Source organism: Electrona antarctica (genome assembly GCF_951216825.1).
Source record: "Electrona antarctica genome assembly, chromosome: 24".
Classification (NCBI taxonomy): Eukaryota; Metazoa; Chordata; class Actinopteri; order Myctophiformes; family Myctophidae; genus Electrona; species Electrona antarctica.
This window is the reverse complement of record NC_136803.1, coordinates 25,982,845-25,995,432: the sequence shown is the minus strand read 5'-3', so window position 1 is coordinate 25,995,432 and position 12,588 is coordinate 25,982,845.

Below are 12,588 nucleotides of genomic sequence, written 5' to 3'. Positions count from 1 at the left end.
GAAATAAGAATCATGCACTATAGCTCAGATCCAATAAGTACTCGGAGTGTGGAGTTATGCAAGGGGATTGTGTTGTGTTGTCAAGGTCTCAAATGTGACTTTTGATTGATTAATTAAGCATGCAGTTAAATTAACACAGAAACAAAGTCAGTTGAACAACTTTATAACCATATATAGCCCCCTTTCGGGACCCTATAAGTTAACCGGTAACCGAGGGTCCCGAAAGGGGCTTAAACCCCATATAGCTGCGGTTATGGCTATTTGAAAAGGCCTGAGCTAGTGTATAGATTTCTTAACATTTGGACAAAATGTATAACTATGTGGAATCATGTTCTCTTATGGAGGTTTGGGGGGTGTCCAATGTTTGAGAGTAGTTGTAGTGCTGTGCATGTGTTAGAGCTGGTGCACCAGAGACTGATGGCGATGTCTCCGCTAAATGCGCTTGCATTGGAAAACCTGAACATTTCTCTCATTGATTTCCATAAGGCCTACTATAGGCTATAAGTCTGCTGTGTGTGTATAGGCTATATTAAAATAAAATATCCCATATAGATTTTGACGTGCAATTTATCTTGGTATCACTATAGTTTTTATTTTATTTTATCAAGAGCGCCAATGTTTAATTCATTTAAAAGGGCGGAAAACAGACGGCAAGACAATGAGTCATATAGACCTATTTCATTTATTATTATTATTATTATTTCCACGGTCTGCCCCTGCATGCAGGGCTTGAGTATAAGCAAATTAAATGTATTGTTTCCCCCAAACAATGTCATTCCTTTTGGCCACAGAGCGTGGTCACAAAGTGAGACACGTATTAATGATTAGATTTTAATAACGTGCTATATATATATATAGGCCAAAAACTGACGCCATGAGTCACTTGGGTTTGTTGAAACGGAGAGCAAAATGTGTTCATGTGTGTGTGCTGGAATGCTACATGGAACCGAGGCACTTTTTTTTGTGCGCGAGGCATGCCAATATAACCCCTCATCCAATCACCGGCTCTCCTCTTTATTACTGACTTCCAACGAAACGAATTCCCGAACAGTCTCGACTGATAATCGCTTTTGGAAATGACTAAATCTCTTATCTCAGATATATATGCGCAGAGTTACTCTGATCCATATAAAGCAGCAATCATATTTCAAAAACGATGCCGGTTTAAAATACAGCAGGTCTATGAGTCAACGATCAATTAGAAGACCATAAAAATGGCTATTAAATGAACGAATTGACCGCACAACATAAACGTAACCCGGTTTTAATTGCGGTTGCGAATTATCGCCCCCCCCCCCCTCCCCCCGGCCCCTATAGGTTACATAAATGTATAGCCTAATTGCGCAGAAGGCATGGATGGCGTTTACAATTATTTTGTGTCTGTAATTAATCCGAACAATATGCGATATAACAAATATCAGACGTCAATGTTGGCCCCAGGGAGGGAGAGAGAGAGAGAGAGAGAGAGAGAGAGAGTTCCATGCCATTCCGTGTGAGGTAAAGAGGCCCTGTTCTAATGACCACTTTATTTGGTCATTATTTAGTATTTTGTTTGTTTTTTTACATGATTTAATAATGTAATACGGCCTCGCGGTGTTTTTCTGTTTTAGAAGAACAGTCAAACTCAACTTGCTCACTCTTTAAAAGACCGAATAACAAACTAGACTCAGTGACCTATATTTAACGCAATAAAGCGCCTACGGGGTGGTGTCATTTTGCATTTCTTTTTTTAAATAAGTTTTGTATTGAAATGCTGCGTGTGGGCGATGGTAAAAAAAAGAAAAATACATACTAAACCGACGTTCATGTGGGCCAATTACAACCCCAAAGCTCTAGACCAAATAATGTGGATATAGAGAAAACAATGTTTAGCCTGATAAGAAACGGGAATATATATATATATATATATATATATATATATATATATATATATATATATATATATATCGCGACTCCACAACCATGCACCCTGCGGACATTTTCACTTCATGATGGCACAATATTTTATAAGTCCTGCACCGTCCACGTTCCGCGAGTTTTTAATTAATCTGTCATGATTTTGTTTTACCATGTGCAGCGCATGGATACTGGTCAGTTGCTTTTCTTCTTCGCGGTGGGGGGGCGGCGACCCTCTCCTGAGTGGGATTCCACATGAGGGGGGGGGGGGGGGGGGCTGTGAAGAATTCCCTTATCACTGTTAAAGAGAGGGAAATATGGACGGTGTTCAATTTCGCTTATACAAGACAATTCCGATGCAGCTGCAACTGGTGCACAGCGAAATTTATATAGGGTATACACCATGTGAATTTAACTCGAGTGAAATTGTTCTCTTACAAGAACATAGGCTATTAAACAGCAGAGCCACACTCCGGATTCGGAGGGGGCAACACAATCAGAAAATAAAAAATAAAAAAGCGAGATAAATATCCACTTACGGTTCATAAGTGGATAGAAAGTGTGTGTGTGTGTGTGTGTGTGTGTGTGTGTGTGTGTGTGTGTGTGTGTGTGTGTGTGTCAGTGTGTGTGTGTGTGTGTGTGTGTGTGCGCGTGCGTGCGTGTGTGCGTGTGCGTTACCGGGTGACACCGCTGATTCGAAGCAGTTGGCTGCATTTGGAACAAACAATACACAGAGAGAGACGATAAAAAGAGGTTGGCATTTTTCCTCAAGGGCGGCGTGGTTATTCAATATGCACACAATGGCCACTCAGGTATCGATATATTGCTGTTCGTGTTTCTTCACTTTTGTGAAATCGTGAGTGTTCTTTTAACCGAGTGCCGCTTTATATATGGATTCACTCTGTTCTGCCTATATTAACCTAACTAAGCCATAGTGGTTTTCAAGTTTTATATCACGATTTATAGCCTCTCAGACCCAAAACCAAAGGATATTTTGTTGTTCCTTGGATAAGATTTTGTCCACTTCTTCCATGCATGTGTTCATTTGGGGCCATTGGCGAGATAAACAGGCAACTGTTGATAATTCCTGTAAATGAACTAATGCATATATATGTTTAACAATAATGTAACTCTTGAGAGTGTAAAATGAAACCTGCGGGGTCCATTTGGTTTCATTTTACACTCACAAGAGTAAAAGGTCCATTTTGATTAACCGACTCTCCATCATTTTAGCTGCATGTGGGGACCACCTGGAACCCCCTCAAAGACCACATGGTGGTTCCCGGACCACAGGTTGAAAACCACTGGCCTATATAGCACATTCACAATGTGCTGCCCTGTATTCAATTCCTTTTGTTATGCATATATACTGTCATGAATCAATGCATCACACCCATTGAAGCCTTTTTGATGTGAAGTTATGATCGTTCCACGCACCTGTTGTCTGTGTGTCGAGAATAAACGTTAATCTTTAATTTTCCAGAGTTCTCTGTTGTTTACTTGCCTGATGTGCCAATGACCCCCACTGACCTATACACTTCTCGCTCTCTCTCTAGTGTGTGTGTGCTTGCGTGCGTGTGCATGTGTCACGAGTAAGAGAGAGAGAGAGAGAAACTGGATGAGCAAGTTAGAGAGTACAGTGTAAGTGTGTGTCCAGAGAGAATGCGTGCGAAAGGGAAAATGCACGTGTGCATATATACAGTATAGGCCTATGTGTGTGCACGACGGTCTGTGCGTGTGTGCGTGCCTGTGTGTGTGTGTGTGTGTTGGTCACGGTCAGTCAGCCTGAACAGACTCTGCGTAGTTTACCTTACAGGCTGGACCAATCAGAGCTGAACGCTGACCTCTCGTCGTCACCCTGCAGCTCCCAATGCAACTCATGACTAAACATAATCTCCTGGCTAAACAACAAGCACTGCATTTTAATTATGAGCTACCAAACTCTGACAATAATCCCAACAAGGGTCACACATATTTAATCAAAAAAAAAAAAAAAAAAACCTCATGAAATAAAAGTCAATTCTTTTGTTTTGTTTTTTTCATACACCACCTCATGCCTTCATTAACGATGCTCGATGCACCTGGTGTTGTTGCATCCTCTCTTTAATCCATTTTGACCTGAGATCAGATTCTAAAAGTCTGTTTGAAAATGAAAATTTCAAAAATAGCAGACCTACAAGCTCGTAGCGCGCCACTCGGTGAGCTTGTAGATCTGCTATTTTTCAATGGCTAAAGCATAACATAATGCTAACACCAAAAGGGGTTCCCGCCCAAAATGGGTTAAACAGATATCTAGTGTTAATTTAACTCTGAGCGGGTATACGAATGTAACCAAATGGACCCGTATAAGGGTCCATCTCACTCAACTATATGTCAGGCGACCCCGCTCATGCACTCTGGAAATCCCCGCAGGGCCAGGGGAGGATTTCCCCTTTGGTTGAGCGGGTAGATGCTTGGTTTCCCATGCGGGGAGGCCGGGGTTCCCTTGGTGGAGGGAGGGAGCCGTGACCCGGATCATGTTTCCAAAGGAGACGGAATGCTAGCTTCTAGCCCAAGGTCAAACAGAGCTTAACCCATTTTGGGCGGGAACCCTTTTGATGTTTTAAATTTAAAGCATTATTTTATACTTTAGCATATTGAAAAATAGCAGATCTACATGCTCATAGCGCGCCACCGAGTGCCGCGCTACGAGCTTGTAGGTCTGTTATTTTTGAAAAATCATGAAAATGCGGCGCAAATCTTTGAATATATATTCTTTCAGTGTGTTTTTAACTCAAATCTTTGCTTCTGGGGGAGGTCCCTGGAACAACATATTTTCAGATGGGGGGTCGGCGGCCAATTACATATATTTTTGGGCGTCCTTGACATGAAATATTGAGAACCACGGACATAGAAACATAGGGTTTTTTTTTCAGAAAACTAAGGCATTTGTAGAATCGTCCTCGGGCCTAAATGGGTTAAAGGTATAACAGCGTAGCCGCGCTATGGCTCTTAAACCGCTGTCCCGTCCCGCGTGGGCGACCAAGCATCCACCGCTCATCCAAGGGGGAATCGCCCCGAGGGGGATTTCCCTTCGACTGAGCGGTAGAGATGCTTGGGAGTCCACCGTACGACGCCACGGTTCAAATCCAGGGTATGGTGTGAACACACAGCTGATGGGTTAAATGCTGTGTTGACCGGCGTAGACCTTTTATTTGAATACAGTAGTAATAATATATATGCCTCTGTCATTAGCGTATATAGTTACCGTATAGCGTATCACCTTTAGCCTGGTATATCCAGACTCATTGCTATACGTTCAGCGTTTTTCTTTTCTCATTCCACCCTCACAGTCTGGCAATTATAGCATCCTATCTCCGTGCACAAACGGAAGAAAACGGTCCGCGGCATCTGATTGGTCTGTGGGGGGGAGGGGGGTTACATTTATCCAATGTAAAACTAGTGTCACTTCCTTTTTTTTATAATGTTTTTATCCCACGATTTTGTAACCCATTTTTCACCCCTGTGTCAATTATCTAATGTGATCCTGGGCTCTACACACCCTCCGCCAACCTAGTCCCCATATGGGGGACATGGGGAGAGCAACAGACTTGAACTCATGCTTCCTTCATGCCTGAGTGTACAAGTTGCTCCTAGTCCTTTACACCTGACAGGGGGGAGTTTCCATGGTTGGACGTAGCGCGTGGAAGGAACAAGTTATTCCAACAGGGGGAGGCAGTTTAGAGACCAGGATTACTGCATGTTTTTTGTGAGGGTACCTACCCTATATGGGACACGGGGAGAACATGCAAACTCCACACAGAAAGGCCCTTCCGCCAACTCCGCCTCGGGTATGGGCACTGATGAGAGAGAACACGCCAGCACCCACAGCGTCCCGAGCGGGAATCGAACCCAGGACCTTCTAGCTGTGAGGTGACAGCACTACCAACTGTGCCACCGTGCCCCGTACTAGTGTCACTTCCTGACTCGGTCTATATACTCAGTCTGACTATAGTCAGACTGAGTATATAGTGAAGTGAGAAAAAGACACACGTATAGCGAATCACTTTGGATTCCAGGCTATAGTGATCACAGAGTCCTCACTGTCAGGCAATGTTGCCATCAAAAAAAGGCTAAAGGGCATAAAAAAAGGTTTTTGTAATTTATTTAAAGATGGAGTGCCGTGATTTTCTTCCACCCTAAAACATGATCATCAGGTCTTATTGTTATATAAGGAGGTATATCTTAAAATGTTGTTTTTATGTGGGCACGCTCACCAGTTCATTAAGTATGCCTGGGTGGTGATCCACCTGAACTGAAGCCGCACCCACAGCTGTAGTTGTATGATAAAGGGGGAGGGGTTAGGGGAGGGGCTGATAGTGTGATGTCACTACTGTTTATTTCATTGGCACGTTTGACTGTCAAGGGTTCAGCCTCCAGGAAGAAACCCTAAATACAAAGTTAATACACCATTGAACATAAAAACGACTCCAGGGTGTCTAATGAAGTACTGTCACCTCATAGACACATGAAAAACTGGAAAAATACAAAAATTGTGGCACCCACAAAACCTGAACTTTTAACATCCAGTAGATTTTCGGCGGTCTGGGGTTTTCTGGCTCAAACAAGTGCTCTACATTTCCTGTGGAGTGTGTGATGTATAAGAGCCTGCAAATCCCATACACTGTATGTCAATGGGAGTTGCCAGCAGATGTCGCCGTTTTCACCGTTTTGCCTTGTTTTCATTGCAGCTCAAAAGGCTTCACAGGCACAGAGATAATCCCAGCCCACATCCACCAAATGTCCAGAGTTCGGGTTGTTTGGGTGAAATTGAGGTAAAAATAAATGAAAATGAACGTTGTGAAACCTTAAAAAAGGCCCATTCTGGGCGGGAACCCCTTTTGGTGTTTTAACTAAGCATTATGTTATGCTTTAGCTATTGAAAAATAGCAGATCTGCTATTTTTGAAAAATCGTAAAAATGCGGCTGTCGTATAGTCCAGTCCTGCACAATCCACATACAGTAGGCCTAACTGTTGGTCTCTGTCTTGTGTTGGTAAATATAAGGGTGTTATTTAGGTTATCCACAAAGTGGCCCTCAGACAGACACCAGGGAAAAGGAAACAATTAACCCATTTTGGACTGAGGTCGATAAAAAAAGGCTTCTAAATCAAAACATTTTTCTGAAATGGTGCTCCTTTTTCATACCAAGGACCCCCAGAATTATCTCTATTGGGCCACGGACCCCCATCTCAAAATATGTAGTTCCAGGGACCCCCCAGAAGCAAATATGTTAGTTAAAATGTTTCGCTCTGAAATATATATTCAATGATTTGCGCCACATTTTAACGATTTTTCAAAAATAGCAGATCTACAAGCTCGTAGCGCGCCACTCGGTGGCGCGCTATGAGCTTGTAGATCTGCTATTTTTCAATAGCTAAATTATAACAATGTTTAAAACACCAAAAGGGGTTCCTGCCCAAAATGGGTTAAGGCCGACCTAAGATCACCTGGCGCAGAAGTGTATAGAGGCTGCTGGAGATGGGTCTCTCGTGGGGCACGACCAGGCACGTGCACACATCAAAGGGGGCTTCAGCCCCCTGCCCTTTTACCCGTCTGTAAAACGACATCCCTTTCCATACCACGAATGCAGAGTTTACTACATGGTGAAAAGAAATGCAAATGCCACTAATTTCCATGCCATAGCAGAAGTATATGGCAGCATTCAGGAGAATTGCATTCCCCCCCCCCCCCCCAAAGTCCCCTGAACTTGAATGCAGCATTTTGCGGTAAACAAATTGGTTTTGATCCATGTCGTATACACACCGCATCTCCAGTAGATAAAGACTGCTGCAGTTGCTCCCCGAATATAGCAGATCTACAAGCTCTCAACGCGTCGCAGCGTCCCTAGACACGACACAACTGGTTGCCAAAGGCAGTGCATATATAGGTGGAGGAACATTATCGATGCCTTATGCCCCATTGGGGGCGCCGAAGAGCATAAGTAAGTAAGTATTGAAGTTTCGGTTATAGATTTATTTGACATGCCCTTTTATGTACAGATCAGTCTGAGTTGACAACTTCATGCCGTAATCAATTTCAATCTGACGTCGCTATTTTGAATGTGTCAAGAATTTCGAAAATATTAAAAAAACGGCAGGAAAATGTCAAAACGTAAAACGTGTCACACGTTGTGAGATAGTCGATTGTCTATTTTTTGCTATATGGCGACAAAGTAAGACTTAAAAGGATCCTTGGCTAATAAGACAAACATGCCTTAAAACACTATACTTGCCCTCTATAACTAAGAATACAAAAATGTAAACCACCCTCAATATTTTATTTCTTTCATAAATAGAGAATCTTTCACTCAATAATAGGGACTGCTCCTGTCGCAATTTGATGATGTCATAAGTATGTCCATGTGTGGGTCCAGCCCTATGGATAGGAGATGGGCTGTCTTACTGAGACAACATGTAGTCCAGGAAGTAAGTGAGCCCAGTGTCTATGACATCAGAGACACTGGGCTCACTGCTACAATCTAAAATATCTAAAACCACATATTACACACACAAAGACCCCCAGGAAAGTGTTCTAAATCTTCTAAACGTCATTAACATATAATCTTTTGCAAAAGGGGTGAAGTGTCCCTTTAAGGCACATTTTGTCTTATTAGCCAGGGCCCAGGGGTCCATTAAAGTCCTGGTTGAGAGTCAGCCGCAAAGTAACGTCCTGTGTCACACAAAAGTGCAGCGTTTTGGACACACAATACGGCGAGAGGAAACTATAATGTCACGCTTGTACCCGCATGGGACTAATGTATTTACATAACGCACTGGGGCTTCAGCGGTGACCCATAGGGTTGTATCCTGTTATCTGGACATCATAAACGGCATTAGCAATGCAGATGACGACGCACGCCGGCCAGTTAGCGACGTGCAAGGTCAGCCTTCAGGTCACCGGCAGAAAGACATGCAGAAACAGCATCACAAAGGAAAGGTATATGAGCAGAGAGAGAGAGAGAGAGAGAGAGAGAGAGAGAGGCTTCTAAATGTCATTGGTCAAAGCATCAGAGGTGAACACACACAATCACACACACATGCGCGCACGCACGCACACACACACACGCACACACGCAAGATTGCACGCACAAACACACAGGCGCACACACAAAGAAAGAAATACACATACATAAACACGTGTTTGTGCACGAATATTCACACACATTTGATTAGCAGTCCAGATGATCACGCGCACGCACGCACCCACGCATGCGCACACGCACACACACACACACACACACACACACACACACACACACACACACACACACACACACACACACACACACACACCCACACACACACACACACACACACACACACGCGCGCACGCGTCAGAGAACGTCTTTCCGCGACACCACAACTGCGACAAAATGGAGAGACAGAGATGTGAAACAGGCATTTTTCCTATATTTTGGGCATGTCAAGAATTTTCACAAATGAAAAACAAAATGTAAAAATTAAAAAACATTAAAAAAAACTGTGAAAATAGACAAAGAGACAAATAAAGAGGGGACTTGGCTGTCAGGCTCTGAAACTGCATGGTACCAACTGACCCAACAATGATCTACACTCCTGTCACTCCTCTACAAACAGAAAAAACAATATCAAATATACAAATAAAACATTAACGTGTAATATGCAAACACTGTCATAATGATCCAAATGTACAGTATCGATCGAGTGTGTGTGTGTGTGTGTGTGTGTGTGTGTGTGTGTGTGTGTGTGTGTGTGTGTGTGCGTGTGTGTGTGTGTGTGTGTGTGCGTGCGCGTGTCAAGATAGTCAGTGTTAAGATAATAGTCACTTTGAGTGATGTCTGCTATGTGTCTCTCATTTTGTGACATGCAGTCACAAATGGTGCAGCCAGGTAAGCTGCACCGTTCTCTCCTAATAGAATGTGTTGTTTGTCATTGGCATCTAATTCTGTAAAGTTTGGGGTCAACAACTCAAATATTATGTTCTTATATGTCACATTTGAATAAATGTGATATAAAAAGTGCATCTCAGTCTCTATACCTCAGCTGTGGTATACAGTTGCCACACAGCCTTTGTTCTGGAGGTATATATAGGACTCCTTGTCTCTCTCTCTCTCCATACCATTTCTCTCTACTTCCATCTATTTAATATTTTCTGTTTTTCCATCTCTCCCTCCCCCCTCTATCCCCCCCCCCTCTGTCTCTCTCTCTCTCTCTCTCTCTCTCTCTCTCTCTCTCTCTCTCTCTCTCTCTCTCTCTCTCTCTCTCTCTCTCTCTCTCTCTCTCTCTCTCTCTCTCCATAAAGATGTCATTACTCAGGACATTAGTGGAGAAGAGCTAAAAGCTCTCAGTGACAAGAAGGGTCCTTACTGAGAGTGCACGCACGCACGCACACGCACACACAAACACACACACACACACACACACACACACACACTTGCGCACGTGCACGCATAAGGTGCAGAGGTAAGGGGTGGTAAAATAAAGGTCTTATCCCAGACATTATCATCTATCTAGGCTCCTCATCTCTCCTATATGGAGGAAAAAGAAACAAGGACATTAGGGGATGCACAGTGACAGACAGACAGACAGACAGACAGACAAAGACAGACATGCTCCCTGAGGCTCCGGTATATATCGTGAGGCACACAATCAGTCAAATACACAGTGTTCACGTAACTCGCAGATTCGTAAGAATAGACCCAAATGTATTTAATTGGGTCCACCTTTTGCACCCAGGAAAATGAACACTCACTGAGGATTTTAGTGTGTACACTACACAATTTACAATTTACAATTTAGGCATTTAGCAGACGCTCTTAATCCAGAGCGACTTACATTAGGCAGGAACAAAAGTATGGGAATACATCACATATATAAAATGCATTTATCAAGAAACATGCGTAAGCTAAGAACGTAACTAGAACATATCTATATAATGACACTATACATATTAACTATACATATATACTATACTATGCTATACATATGTAGGCTACTATGATGTGCTATGACTATATACAATGCAATTATTGTGCTGTCTACATGACATGCTATAAGTCTGTTTCAAATGCTATCTAAGCCTAAAAAGTGCTATCTAAGGGGGTAGGATAAGTGCTATGGGCCATGATGGAGTCTGAAAAGGTGGGTCTTCAGACTACGGCGGAAGATTGGGAGTGATGCTGCAGTTCTGACTGCAACGGGGAGTGCAACGGGGAGTGCATTCCACAGTTCTATAATATAAGCATGTTTAGAACCATGCATATGGAAAATACATTTGTGCACATAATATTCACAAATTCCCAAACCGACCAAAACATATTTGATGTATTTTTTTTAGACTCTCTTGTAGATTTTGCCTGGGATTTCCATTTCTATTTTTGATTTTATATATCCTGTACCTGGCTGACCCTGTGGCTTCATGGCATCTCTGTCACTCAACACCTCAAGTTTGAAGTTTTCAAGTCGATTTGATCACAAGTTAGATTTGTACTGCCGCAAATGCCCGACGCACAAAACACACAAAACATAAAACAAAGATTATAAACCACACACACTACACACTATATACGCCGCAATACACAAGATCAGAGGATTGGTGTCCACAGCAACCCCTCTTCTCTCTCTCTCTCTACCATCTCTCCCATGTCTCTCTATCGCTCATGTGCAGCAAAATTCAGAGTGCAATTTGAATTATTATAAGTTACACTTAACAGCTATAAAACTACAACTATTATACAGTGTCTGTATCTAAGAAACTGAACTAAGAAAACAATCTCCACAAGACAGCGGAAGGACTTCCGCTCAATGCATTTGTTTGTACAGTTTTAACCCATTCAGAACCCCTTTTGGTGTTTAAGCATTATGTTATACTTTAGCTGTTGAAAAATAGCAGATCTACAAGCTCATAGCGCGGCACCGAGTGCCGTGGCACCGAGTGCCGCGCTACGAGCTTGTAGATCTCCAATTTTTTTTAAATGTGTAAAAATGTGGCGCAAATCTTTGAATATACTGCATATTCTTTCAGAGCGAACCTTTTAAACCCAAATCTTTGCTTCTGGGGGGGGGGGTCCCTGCAGGAACAACATACTTTCAGATGGCGTCCGCAGCCAAATACAGATAATTCTGGGGGTCCGTGAGGTCTCAGGTCTAAATGCGTCTAAATAATGCAAACAAAAGTAAGCGTGTGAGTGCGTCGTGCATGTGTGCTGACCGCGTGTAACTAACCGTGTCCTCTCCTAAAGATCTACAAGCCTACAGCGCGTTGCATCGCAAAGCGCCGTGGTCTTGCACATCAGGTATATTGTCGGTGTGTGTGCGATGCTGGCATGCATACAATGGCATGCATGTGGCATATAAATGGGGTTTAAGAGGTGTAACACAAACATATTCCAGACGTCACGCAGCCATACTGATCAGTGTAGCAATGCGTGACGAGACGTGACTGATAGCAGGTTCACCCTGCGTTTGGCTTCTGAGATTCGCTATACGATGCACTTTGGCAAGCAACTATAGAGCTTATCCTCATCACACGATAAGTTGGGCTGTGAGACTCTGTGAGTGCAGATAAGGCCTTCATCGATGCTAAGTACTGGAGATTGAATAAACCCCTGATTATGGGCGCTACGTCCTTTAACCCATGTTGACCTGAGATCAGATTCTAAAAATGTCTTCTA